At 54.0% G+C, this 10,462-nt stretch overlaps 1 protein-coding gene and 1 long non-coding RNA gene across 4 annotated transcripts in view; one reads left to right on the plus strand and one right to left on the minus strand.

Moving 5' to 3' along the window:
• ZBTB7C (zinc finger and BTB domain containing 7C) overlaps positions 1–10,462 on the minus strand; it is a 302,671-nt gene that overhangs the window by 133,228 nt on the left and 158,981 nt on the right. The gene's annotated exons all lie outside the window — the stretch shown is intronic.
• Positions 1,690–10,439, plus strand: LOC109489455. 2 transcript variants are annotated; one of them, XR_004620098.1, is made up of 4 exons: positions 1,690–2,043; positions 3,286–3,444; positions 3,801–3,942; positions 5,340–10,439. It is a non-coding gene; the product is annotated as an uncharacterized LOC109489455 (long non-coding RNA). The 2 variants fall into 2 exon arrangements; XR_004620097.1 differs by lacking the exon at positions 3,801–3,942.

Consider the following 10,462-nt stretch of genomic DNA (forward strand, 5'->3'; position numbering starts at 1 on the left):
CAGCCTGGTTTCTCCGGGCCTCCCCTCCGCATTCTCGCACTGCCCCAGCCCGACCTTCTCACCCTCCCGCCTCCCCCGGAGGCCGCGGCGCCTCCCCTGCCCGCGGTTAAGGCTGGAGAGACGGCGCCGGCCCCGGCGGGGACTGCGCCGTCCCGGGAGAGGGGCAGTGGGGTGCGGAAGGGGCCCGAGGGCCGCGGGCTGGGAACGCCGAACCGGACCCCCGCCCCCGCTGCCCCATCCCCCCTGCCCGCCTACCCCCGGGGGCCAGGCTTCGTGCCAGCGCGCGATGTGGGCCAGGCAGGCGGCCAGCCAGGCTGCAGCTATCAACTGGGTGCAGGGCAGTGCCAGCTGCAGGCGTCCCTGAGCGCCCACACCAGCGCACGACCCCGGCCCGCCTTCCGTGACAGCAACACCTTCTACCTGACATCTAGAGCCACAGGCAGAGGACTCCAGTTCACCTGGCGATCTTACTAGGACTGGGAGCTAGGGGCTGGGCCTCAAAGGCAGGGCTGGACTGAAGCCCAGCTCACTTATTTTCTGGGTGACCTTAGGCAAGTCACTTCTCTATGCCTCAGTTGTTGCATTTGTAAAGTGGAGGTAATCACAGTACCCACCTCTCCAGGCATTGTGAGTTTTGGTGCATGACACATTAATAGTTGCTTCATAGAGAATAATAATAATTATTATTACTATTAGTAGTAGCATTAGTAATCATCACCATCATCTCTCCGGGGGCATTTGCTGTTGGCAGAGGGAAGTATAGTATAATCTGTCATTAAAGATCTGTTAAACACCTATTCTGTGCAAGGGAGGCCACTTGGCATGGTGCAAGGGTCTCAGGACTGAGATGGTGGCTTTGAATCCCAGACCTGTCACTTAGGAGCTGTGCGACCTTCTTTCTGAGCCGCGGGCCCCCCAACTGTAAACTAGGGGACAGTACTGCTTACTCTGCAGTAAATGACTAAATGAGATACTGCGAGGGACTATGAGATACTGCGAGGAGAGTGTGTGGGGCAGTTATCAGCACATCAGGGTGCCTATTGTAAGTGAGAGGATCCTAGGAATAAAGAGAGGAATAAAGAGGACGAGGACATGAGGACAGAAGGACAGACTCTGTTTCTGCCACAGAGGAGCGCTAAGGAGGTAAGGCTTAGGTGCAAAACATATCACTAAGTCAAGGGGATGGGAGCTTAGTGCCAAATGCCAGGTCAGGAGGTGGGACTGTGGGAGGGGCAGGGCGGAATGGGGGATGTTTAGGAATGCACCCCCAGCCCACTCCCCCCAGGATCACAGGGGCAGCCACTGGGTTTGAGAGGGCTCCAGTGGCTCTAGAATGGCTGGTGTCAGCATCTGCTTTACTGGGGAGGCCCCAAAGATGGCTTGGCCATCTCCCATCCCGACAGGAAAAAGAGGAATGAAAAGAACAGTTGGAAAACACAGCCTGAGCAAAATCTCCACCCTTTATAATGACGGTGAATGTGGCTTAACATCGTACACGCCCCGGCTATGGCTGTGTGACTCTGGAACCGGGTTCCCTCATCTGTAAAATGACAGGGTTGGCCCCCTGAGCTGTAACCTTCCACCCTTCTCCAAAGCGGTACGTGCTCTGACCTGCAGGAATGTGGGGGAGAAGCTGCTCCTGCTGGGAGGTGTAGGCGAGGCGCCGTCCCAGGGACCATTCGGTGAGCTGGCTCCGAGCCGAGCCCTCGGGAGGGGAGCAGGAAGGAGGCAGGGCTCCACCCCAGGAAGGGCAGCTGTCCTCTGGATGGAGGATGACCCTGAGCTGGAAGGAGCCTTGTGAGCAGGCATCCAGCCCTCTCACTCGTGGACGGGAGACAAAAGCACAGAGAAGGGAAGGGACTCCTCCAAGTTCATGTGTCTCTTGGCGGGGGGCACAGGCGAGGTTTCATCCACAGCAGCATACGGCCTCCGTTTAATTTAGCTAACCACAGCAGACCAGCAAGCCGGTGACCAAGGCCAAGCCAGACCTCGCTGAGCTCCTTTCATGAAAGCAAAATGGAAGCGCGTTCCCATCACTGCCAGGTAAGAAAGTGCTTCTGGAAGTCAGGGAACCGTACAAACAGCATACGTAACCTCCATAAACACTGTCCGAGGCTGGCGGGGTGAACGCTGGAGCAGTGGGCAGCGGCTCCTGCCAGGCCGGGGGGCGGGGGGGGTGGATTTGCTTTTGTGAGCAGCACTGCAGGCTCCCTGAAGAGAGTCCAAGGACACTGGGCTCGAGTACTAATATGCATTTTTATTCTGCAATAATTTTCATACTGAGTTCAAGAGGCACCAGCTCCAAGTACATAAAACCAAATCAAATTAAATTAATTGATTTTATTGAAACCTGCTGCAGTTGTATTCAAGCCCACAGCTAGGGGCATGACCCTTGTGAAATACCAAAGGGGCTTTTGAAATAATTAAATTAATCACACCCTGAGTTATGCATAAGGGCTTGCTCCCGCGCACGATGCAGGCCTGTTCTCACTCACAGCCATGGGCAGGAGAGGTGCCCGGCTGCCACACAAACGGTCGTGCCGCCTCAGGGTCCCCAAGCCCAGACTTCCCCTTCTAGGGTAAGCCATTGTCCGTGCTCTCTTAGCAAACACGCACATGCGGGCACAGACACAGCCACTCACAGTGAGCATTCCCTTCTCTCGTTGGTTCTCTGCCTACCCACGGCCCTGGGCCAAGTGCCCTCCTCTCGTCCTCTTCCTTTCCTGACCCGCCCAGAACCCTTCCAGCACTTATACTCATGCACTTGGATGATGCACTTTCTCGTTCTGTTGTGTCATGGGAGACTGTCTTGCATCACTAAGCAAAGGCTAATAGGCCCCTGGAATGCAGAGAATGGGCCTCTGCCTTCTCTGAATGTCTTAAGAAGCTTGCACAGTGCTCCTCACATGCAAGGAGCTCCAGACTGATTAAACCCCTTCTAGGTGCTAGGCACTATTCGAATGACTTTACGCACACTAGCTCACTGATTCCTCACCGTCACCCCCCTATCCCTCCCAAGCCCCCAAACGGGGATTGTTGCTGTCCTTATAGACGAAGAAACTGAGGCACAGAGAGTTTAGGCAACTTGCCCAAAGTCATCCAGCTGGTAAAGGGAGCAAAGCTGTATCACTTCTCAGTAAATCTGAAACCAAAACAATTCTGTAAACCGTCTTGTGGATCAAATCATGGCATCACTCTTTCTGTTTGAAGACATTCTTAAAAACAAGGTCACAAAATCCACCAGCGTTCCTGGTGGAAGGGACACACCAACCCTTCATTTCACAGATGAGGACAGTTGCAGATCAGCCATGGGGATGTTCACAGAGCAATCCAGAAGAGAGAGCACCCTGTCTCCTGTTGGCCACCAAGTCCGAACTGCTCTACCCAGAGCAAAAAGTTACTGATGATTCCAGCTACTCACGTCTTGGGGGCTAACACTCCAAGGTAAGCTATTCTTGGGAGAAGACCATGAGTGTTCAGGGATGGGCCCGAGGAGCCCTGGAGAGTCACCCACGTTCTGTGGCCTTGTGCATATTCAGGGCGCAAACCAGAGCAGAGCAAGGGGACCCGGCCCTTCCGGGATCAAACCCCACACTCATCGGGACCTGCTCTAGTCCTCGCCCCACATGCTGGGGGTGCCTCAGGAGAGACAAAGCCTGCACTCTACCCATTGTGCATGAGCTTCCAAGCCCTGCTCCCCAGTCCTCCTCCCTGCCCCACCCACCCCTCTCACCGCCCTCAGGATTAACCTCCCAACGGAGCCCCAGACAACAGCCAGCCCGACCCCCTCCCTAACACAGCTACTTCACAGTCACCATGAACACCGTCGTCATAACCATGACAGCCGCTCATCACACAGTTTTTATTGCTCTGCTCCAACTGCATGCGCCCCAGTCCGCACAAGCCTCGCCATAACCTCACGGTACAGACAAGGAAACTCAGGTAAGGGGAGATGAGCAGCTTGCCTAGGCCACCAAGCTAATACTGGTGGAGCCCAGATTCAGAGCTGGGTGTACGCACGGCACACCTGTCTGGGTCACCGGCATGATACGTTCCTCCCATATTGTTTTTTGACAGATGTTCTTTGATTACCTCTACCTGAGAAGAACTTTAAAAAATTGTGGTAAAAAATATATAAGATCAAAGGTGCCATTCTAACCATTTGAGTGCACAGTTCGGTGGCATTAATTATATTCACGGCGCTGTGCAACCGTCACCACGGTTTCCAAAACTTTTTCATCAACCCCCCCCAAAACGTAACCATTAAGCAATAACTTCCCGATTATCCCCTCCTGCCTCCCCCCCTGGTGACCTGGAATCTACTTTCTGTCTCTATGAATTTGCCTGTTTTAGGTATTTCATATAAGTGGAATCGTACATTTGTCCTTTGTCTGCAAAGCCAGGTCACGTCAGGGGGAAGCCGGGCTCTTCAACTTTTCAGGCTCTCAGTTTCCCACCTGCCAAAAAGCCTGCGTTTCACGGGGGTATTGTGGAGGTGTGGATTCGGCATAGGGGCTGGGGACATCATCGTGGGGAGGGCCAGTCCTGGGGAGGTTCAGTGTCCCTGGCAACTGAAGACGGAAGGGTCTTCTCCAGAGGGCCGCTGAAGCGGCATCTTCGGGGAAAACAAAGAGGAATCTCGGGGCACCTGGGTGGCTCCGTCGGTTAAGCATCTGCCGTCGATTCAGGTCATGATCCTGGAGTCCTGGGATCGAGTCCCACATCAGGCTCCTTGCTCAGTGGGGAGCCTGCTTCTCCCTCTGCCCCTCCCCCCTGCTTGTGCTTGCTCTCTCCCTCTCCCTCTCTCTCTCTCTGTGTCAAATAAATAAGTAAAATCTTAAAAAAGAAAAAAACAAAAAAAGAAAGAGGAATCTCTATCCGGCAGGGAAAGAGGAAAGAGAGGGGATCCCATTGCCTCTGGAGCATAGGCGCTGTGTCGTCCCAGGTGGTCAGGGGCAGGCCTTGGATGCAGTATACTGGGCGCTGCACCCCCAAAGAGAAACAGGGTGGCCCAACCAACAGTCAACATCCCTTGCTTCCATTCTGAGCCCACAGACGCTTTGGCAGTCTCCCCCTCTCTTCCCACTGTCTGTGCTTCCCTGTGGCTCCAGCTGGGCAACCTCCTTTCTACCCCGAGGCATTAACGCGGGCAGCCTGTGTGTTCCATCCGCCAGTGCCCCAGCTCGGGTCCCCAGCTCCAGGAAGCCTTCCTGCCCAGCTCCATGGGGTCCTTCTCAGTCTAGGTCATGCTATCTACCACACGGCGGGGGTGGGGGGCGCTGGCTTTCAGGGCCCACTGCTCGACCACTCTGAGCCTCAGATCTTCATCTGCCATACAGAACTGAGAATACCCACTGGATGGGATGGTCATGAAGATGGGAAGGAATCCATGTCTGAGACTCGTGAGCTGGGGCGTGTGGCAGAAGTGACGCAAAGACACCGGACACATCACGGCAGAGCTTTCCACTGCTCAGCTTCACTCAACCACTTGGGCAAAATGAGTTCCTTTTACATTAAGAATCAGAGAGGATTCTGGAGAAGGACGAAAAGCTGGCATTGCTTTTAAAAGAAAAAAAAAAAGAAAAGAAAAAAAGAAAGAGGAATCTCTATCCAGCAGGGAAAAAGGAAAGAGAGGGGATCCCATTGCCTCTGGAGCATAGGCGCTGTGTCGTCCCAGGCATTTCTTGCTTTCTGGGAGTCCCGTCTATGATTCTCTCAGACCCACAAAATGCACAGCCTACTTTGCTTAGAAGGTGCTTCTGGGACGGGCTGGTGAGGACGTAGGAAGGTCAGGGGCCTGGCACGTGGCAGGTCCTCAATAAAGGGTAGCGGGGGTGTTCCCCTGGGGTTGTCGCGGGGGAAGAGTTTAAAGCACGGCACGATGGTGAGTGAACCTGTCCGGCTGACGGAGCCTATGAGTGGTATTGCCTCCTGAGCTCCCTTGAGAGAGGCAGAGTTCAGGGGTGGGAAGCACATGGGTCTGGAGTGCAGGAGACTTTGGTCTCCGCTCCACTGTCACAAGCTGGCTGTGTGTCCTTGGACGCGACACTTCACGTCTCTGAGCCTGGGTTAACTTACCTACCAAATGCAAACAAATGTCCTAAGGAAGGCTTCCTTGCAGGGCTCTGTGCAGATGACGCAGGACCAAGTGGGTGGAGGTGGAGGAGGGGATAAAGAAGCCTCCAGATGCTCTTTTACGATCAGGGCTCCCAGCTGCAGCTCAGTGCAGCTGGGTGAGCAGGTAAAGCACTTTGTGAACAGCTGACCACAGTCTCCGCAGGAGCCCTGCTGCCCGCTCGGGAGCTGAAGACCAGGAGGCCGAGGCACTAAGTGACTTTCTAAGATCCGGGGCCAGAGGTGGGGGAGCTGGGCCCGGAGCCCCTGACTCTCAGCTGCTGCTCTCCCCTCCCACCATGCTCCTTCTCCCTCGTCAGTGTGGCCCAAAGATGAAAGGAGGGGCCTTGGTAGGCGACGAGCTCCCAGCACCTCCAGTGCTCATTCAGAGGTTGGCAAAGATGGGAGTGTGAAATCCAAGCCCTGGGGATGCTCCAACCTACTGATCTCTGAAACACTGCTCCTGATTCCTCAGATTCTGGGACTCTAGCTGGCTATCAGATCGGGAGAGGATGCCAAGGGCTCCGATTTCACAGTACTCGCTAGGTTTGCTTATGGCACGGCGCTTGACTTTTCCGCAGAGCCTTGTCCAGCACTCGGCACCCACTAAGTGCTCGATGAATACTTGGTGATGGTTTTGCCGAAGTGGCCCTGGAAGCTGCTGTCCACCTGGGACAAGCCCTTTGGGACTCAGCCAGTGAGGCCACCGACACTTACTGGGTGCCTCCTGTATACTGAGCAAGGAGATGCCTCAGCACGTTGTCCTTACTGGACAGCAGAGAAGCTCTCGATGCTTTGTCCCCAGACCCCAGCCCTCAAACCCCGGGGAGCCTCTCCCTCCGTCTTCAGGAGCGTCCTTAGCTGAAAGCCCAGGGCTGAGCCCGGCCCTCATCCCTGCTCAGCCCTGCCTCTCCCTGGCCCGCTGAACCCCATGCCACCCCTCCAGCAGAGCTCTTTGGGGCTGCTCTCTGCACAATGGCCATCCGGAGGGAGCTGTGTGTCCGGTCCCTCCTTGGCCAGAGGCAAAGTCCAGACCCTTCCTCCACCCTCACGGGCCTCTCGCCCACTCCTGAATCTCCACTTTGAAAACTTCTCATGCACACGTGATCTCCAGGCCACAGCCACACACCCACCCCCGCTTCCCCTCCCTGTCCGGGCTGCCCCTCCCACAGGCCCCAGCCTACCCATTTCCTCTGCCCTTTTCACCCTTTGGCGCCAGAACCAGCTATTCTGAGCCTCTGGCCCAGCTCCTTCTCCCTGCCAGCTGCTCCCTTACTGGGGCCTCCATGTTTGCCTCTTTGGAGTTGACTGTTCCTCAGCCCTGCCAAAAAAAAAAAAGTACCCTGAAGGCATGTGGCACTAGGATATGGGGACAGCAAAGGCAGTGGGACCCAGCACAGACCTAGTGCTTGAGTTACCTCCTTGGAAATGTTAAATACAGACCACCACATTGCTAGGGTGTGTGTGTGTGTGTGTGTGTGTGTGTGTGTGTGTGCGCGCGCGCGCGCGCGGGCACGCACACACCAATAGATTCTGGGTCCTTCCAAGAAGCTTTCCAGAGCAATCTTTCTCCCCCCTTGCCAGAAACAATGCAGTAGTAAGGATAAGCCCCAACAGGATGAATAGTGCTTTTCTGGTTGACCAGCCTTCTTGCTTCTCTTCATACACAGCAGCCCCTGGATCTCAAGGTTTCTCTGAGCAGATTCTAGGGCAATTACTGCAGATTTTATAAAATTACACGGAATGGTATGTTTGAAAAGATAATTTTCTGTACTCGGTTCTGTGAAAAGTTTCCCATAAAAGCAGCAACAGATAAAGGTGCCCGCCCCCATAAAACTGTTTCAGTAGGATCTTCGGATCCCTTTCAGAGTGTGGGGAAGGGAACGGGGAGGAGGACAGGGCTACCAAAAGGAAAAACAAGTCCCCGTGCCTTGATTTGGCTTTGGTGCCCAGGAAAACATACTCTGAGGGCACAGCCAATATTTGGTTCACTGAGCTTATCAGCCAAGCCTCGACCTGCGGGGAGCAAAGGGCAGAGCCCAGCACAAAACCTGGGGTGCTGTGTGAGGCATGCAGGATGAGGGCTGGGCAGGTCAACAGCTGTCCTGGGCCTCCGGGTCCAAGGCTCCTTGCAAAGAGGCCCTTGGGGAATGTTTGCTTGCTGTAAGACAACTTTCCTGGATGCCTGCACCAAAGTTTTCAGATCCTGATGCTCTGGCAAATTTGTGTTTTTAATACATACACGGTCCACGTGCAGGTTTTCCTCAGCATGACACAAACCCCACAAGCCATAAAGGAAAACAAAAAGGGATGGATTTGATTAAATAAAAGTCAAAAACTTTTATGTCCTAAAGATAACCATAATCCAAGCTGAAAGTCAACAGACGGGGAGAAAGCACTCGCACTATACGTAATGGGGCTATGTTTACACCTACAGTATAAAGAGCTCCCGGAAATCGATAAGGAAAAACATCGAGTCTAAATGCCCGCCAAAACTGCTCACACCACTCAACCTCACTCATCATTTTTTTTAAACGTGAAAACAAGGGTTAGGTGCATATGAAGAGAGAAGGGGGCAGATGCCTTAGCGGAAGGGCCCGGACGAAAAGAGCTAAAAATGTGAGATGTAGTCATCTGTCCGAGGAGACCTCGGGCAGAGCGAGATCCCTGTCTGGGGCAGGTTTCTAGATAATGTTTCAGTGGGAGTTGCATAGAGAATGGTATCGGTTGGCGTTGTGTCTTTTGTATCAAGCATTAAACGTGGCTTTGTAGACCTTCCCCCTTCTCTGAGCAGTTCCAGGATGTCGATCACACTGTTCTCCACCACCCTCTGTGCTCTGGAAGACTGGGAACAGACGTGTTCGTGGGTCTGCTCTCCAGCTGTGCAATCTGAGAGCATGGAGGGGAAGTGGCCGAGCTCAGACCCTCAGCCGTCCTCAGTGAGTGTTACAACTGCTCCGGGGCACCTGCCCTGTCTCCTTGGGGGTCTGTCTGTGCCACGAGGGCTGCGGGCCAGATGGTTGGATGGGGGCGAGGAGGAGGAACAAGCAAGCGTTAAAGAAGAGAAAGGTGAGGTGTAAGGAGGGAACACAAACTTTATAGTCAGGCGGCTTTGGGTTCGAATCTCACTTCTGCCGCCTCCTGGCTGTATGCTGTGGAGTACGTCATGCCATCCCTTTGAGTGTCAGGCTCCTCTTCCATAAAATGGGCACATGTTCCCCCATCTCGCCGTTTCCTTGTTGTTATCTGTCCCACTCAACTGGATATATTTCAAAGACAGCCTTACCCGGCTGTTGCTTAACTGTTTCAGCTCCCCAGACTAAACCACGTGATTTCATGGGCTGGTGCTGTGTCTCTGGAGGGGGCAGGGACCCCAGAGGTCAGAGACTGCTGGACTTATGCCAGGGACCTGTCATGGTCACTTCTGAACTTCCAGCCCCTGGCCCATTGCCTTGTACATGAAAGGCACAAAATAATGCCTGCAGGATGAATGAATGAAATTTATGGGAGAGAAACCAGGAGTCCGAAGGGTGAGGTGATATCCTAAGGGCCATACAACTCATTAATTACCTAGAGGGCTGTGAAGTCTTCTTTCTTTTTTATCATGGCCAAATGAACAGGACAACCTATAGCCAATTATATTGGCTCCTGAAGTCTCCTGTTTGCTGAGAAAGTCTCATTTTACACCTGTTTTCCCTTATAATAATGCCCATCTTCACTTTCAGAAATGTCCTATTGTGGGTGATAAATTGTCCGTTCTCCCTGTTACGAGGGAGAGTGGAGGGAAGGACTCTGTTTCCCTGACCCCATCTCCTCCCCCACCCCTCATTTCTCTTAACTTGTCAGATACGCAATTAAAATGTCATTCCATTAGCTCTTCATTGAAAGCCCCATGTGAACTGTGCTCGTCCTAAAGGCAGCCTTCCCCCAGCAACACCCGTGAGCGTCCAGGTCAGCGATCAAGGGTGTTCTCACCACCTGCACATGCGCCAAGGGGGATCCTCACGGCTTAACTGCCCTCCACTGTCTCACCAGCGAGGAGCGGTCCAAACGCACTGCCTTTGCCAGGTCTGTACCGAAGCAGCACCCCCTCCCACTCTGGCTAACTAGCGTCTTGCCTTCCTATTGCTCAGGAATGATGGACGGGCACTCATTCACCACAGCTCCCAGGGGGCTGGCAGCCTCTCCAGAGAAGGCTAGGCAGGCTGAGATGAGCACTGGGGTCCTGAGGTCCAACCACCTGGAGAAGTGTTGGATTGAGGGCAGGAGGAGAAGCATCTAGAACAAAGAGAAATGTTCCCCCCACCCACCCTAGGGAGAGCATACCAAACCAGGGACAGCTCCAGAG

This window comes from Ailuropoda melanoleuca, chromosome 14 (assembly GCF_002007445.2).
Source record: "Ailuropoda melanoleuca isolate Jingjing chromosome 14, ASM200744v2, whole genome shotgun sequence".
In the NCBI taxonomy this organism is placed as follows: domain Eukaryota; kingdom Metazoa; phylum Chordata; class Mammalia; order Carnivora; family Ursidae; genus Ailuropoda; species Ailuropoda melanoleuca.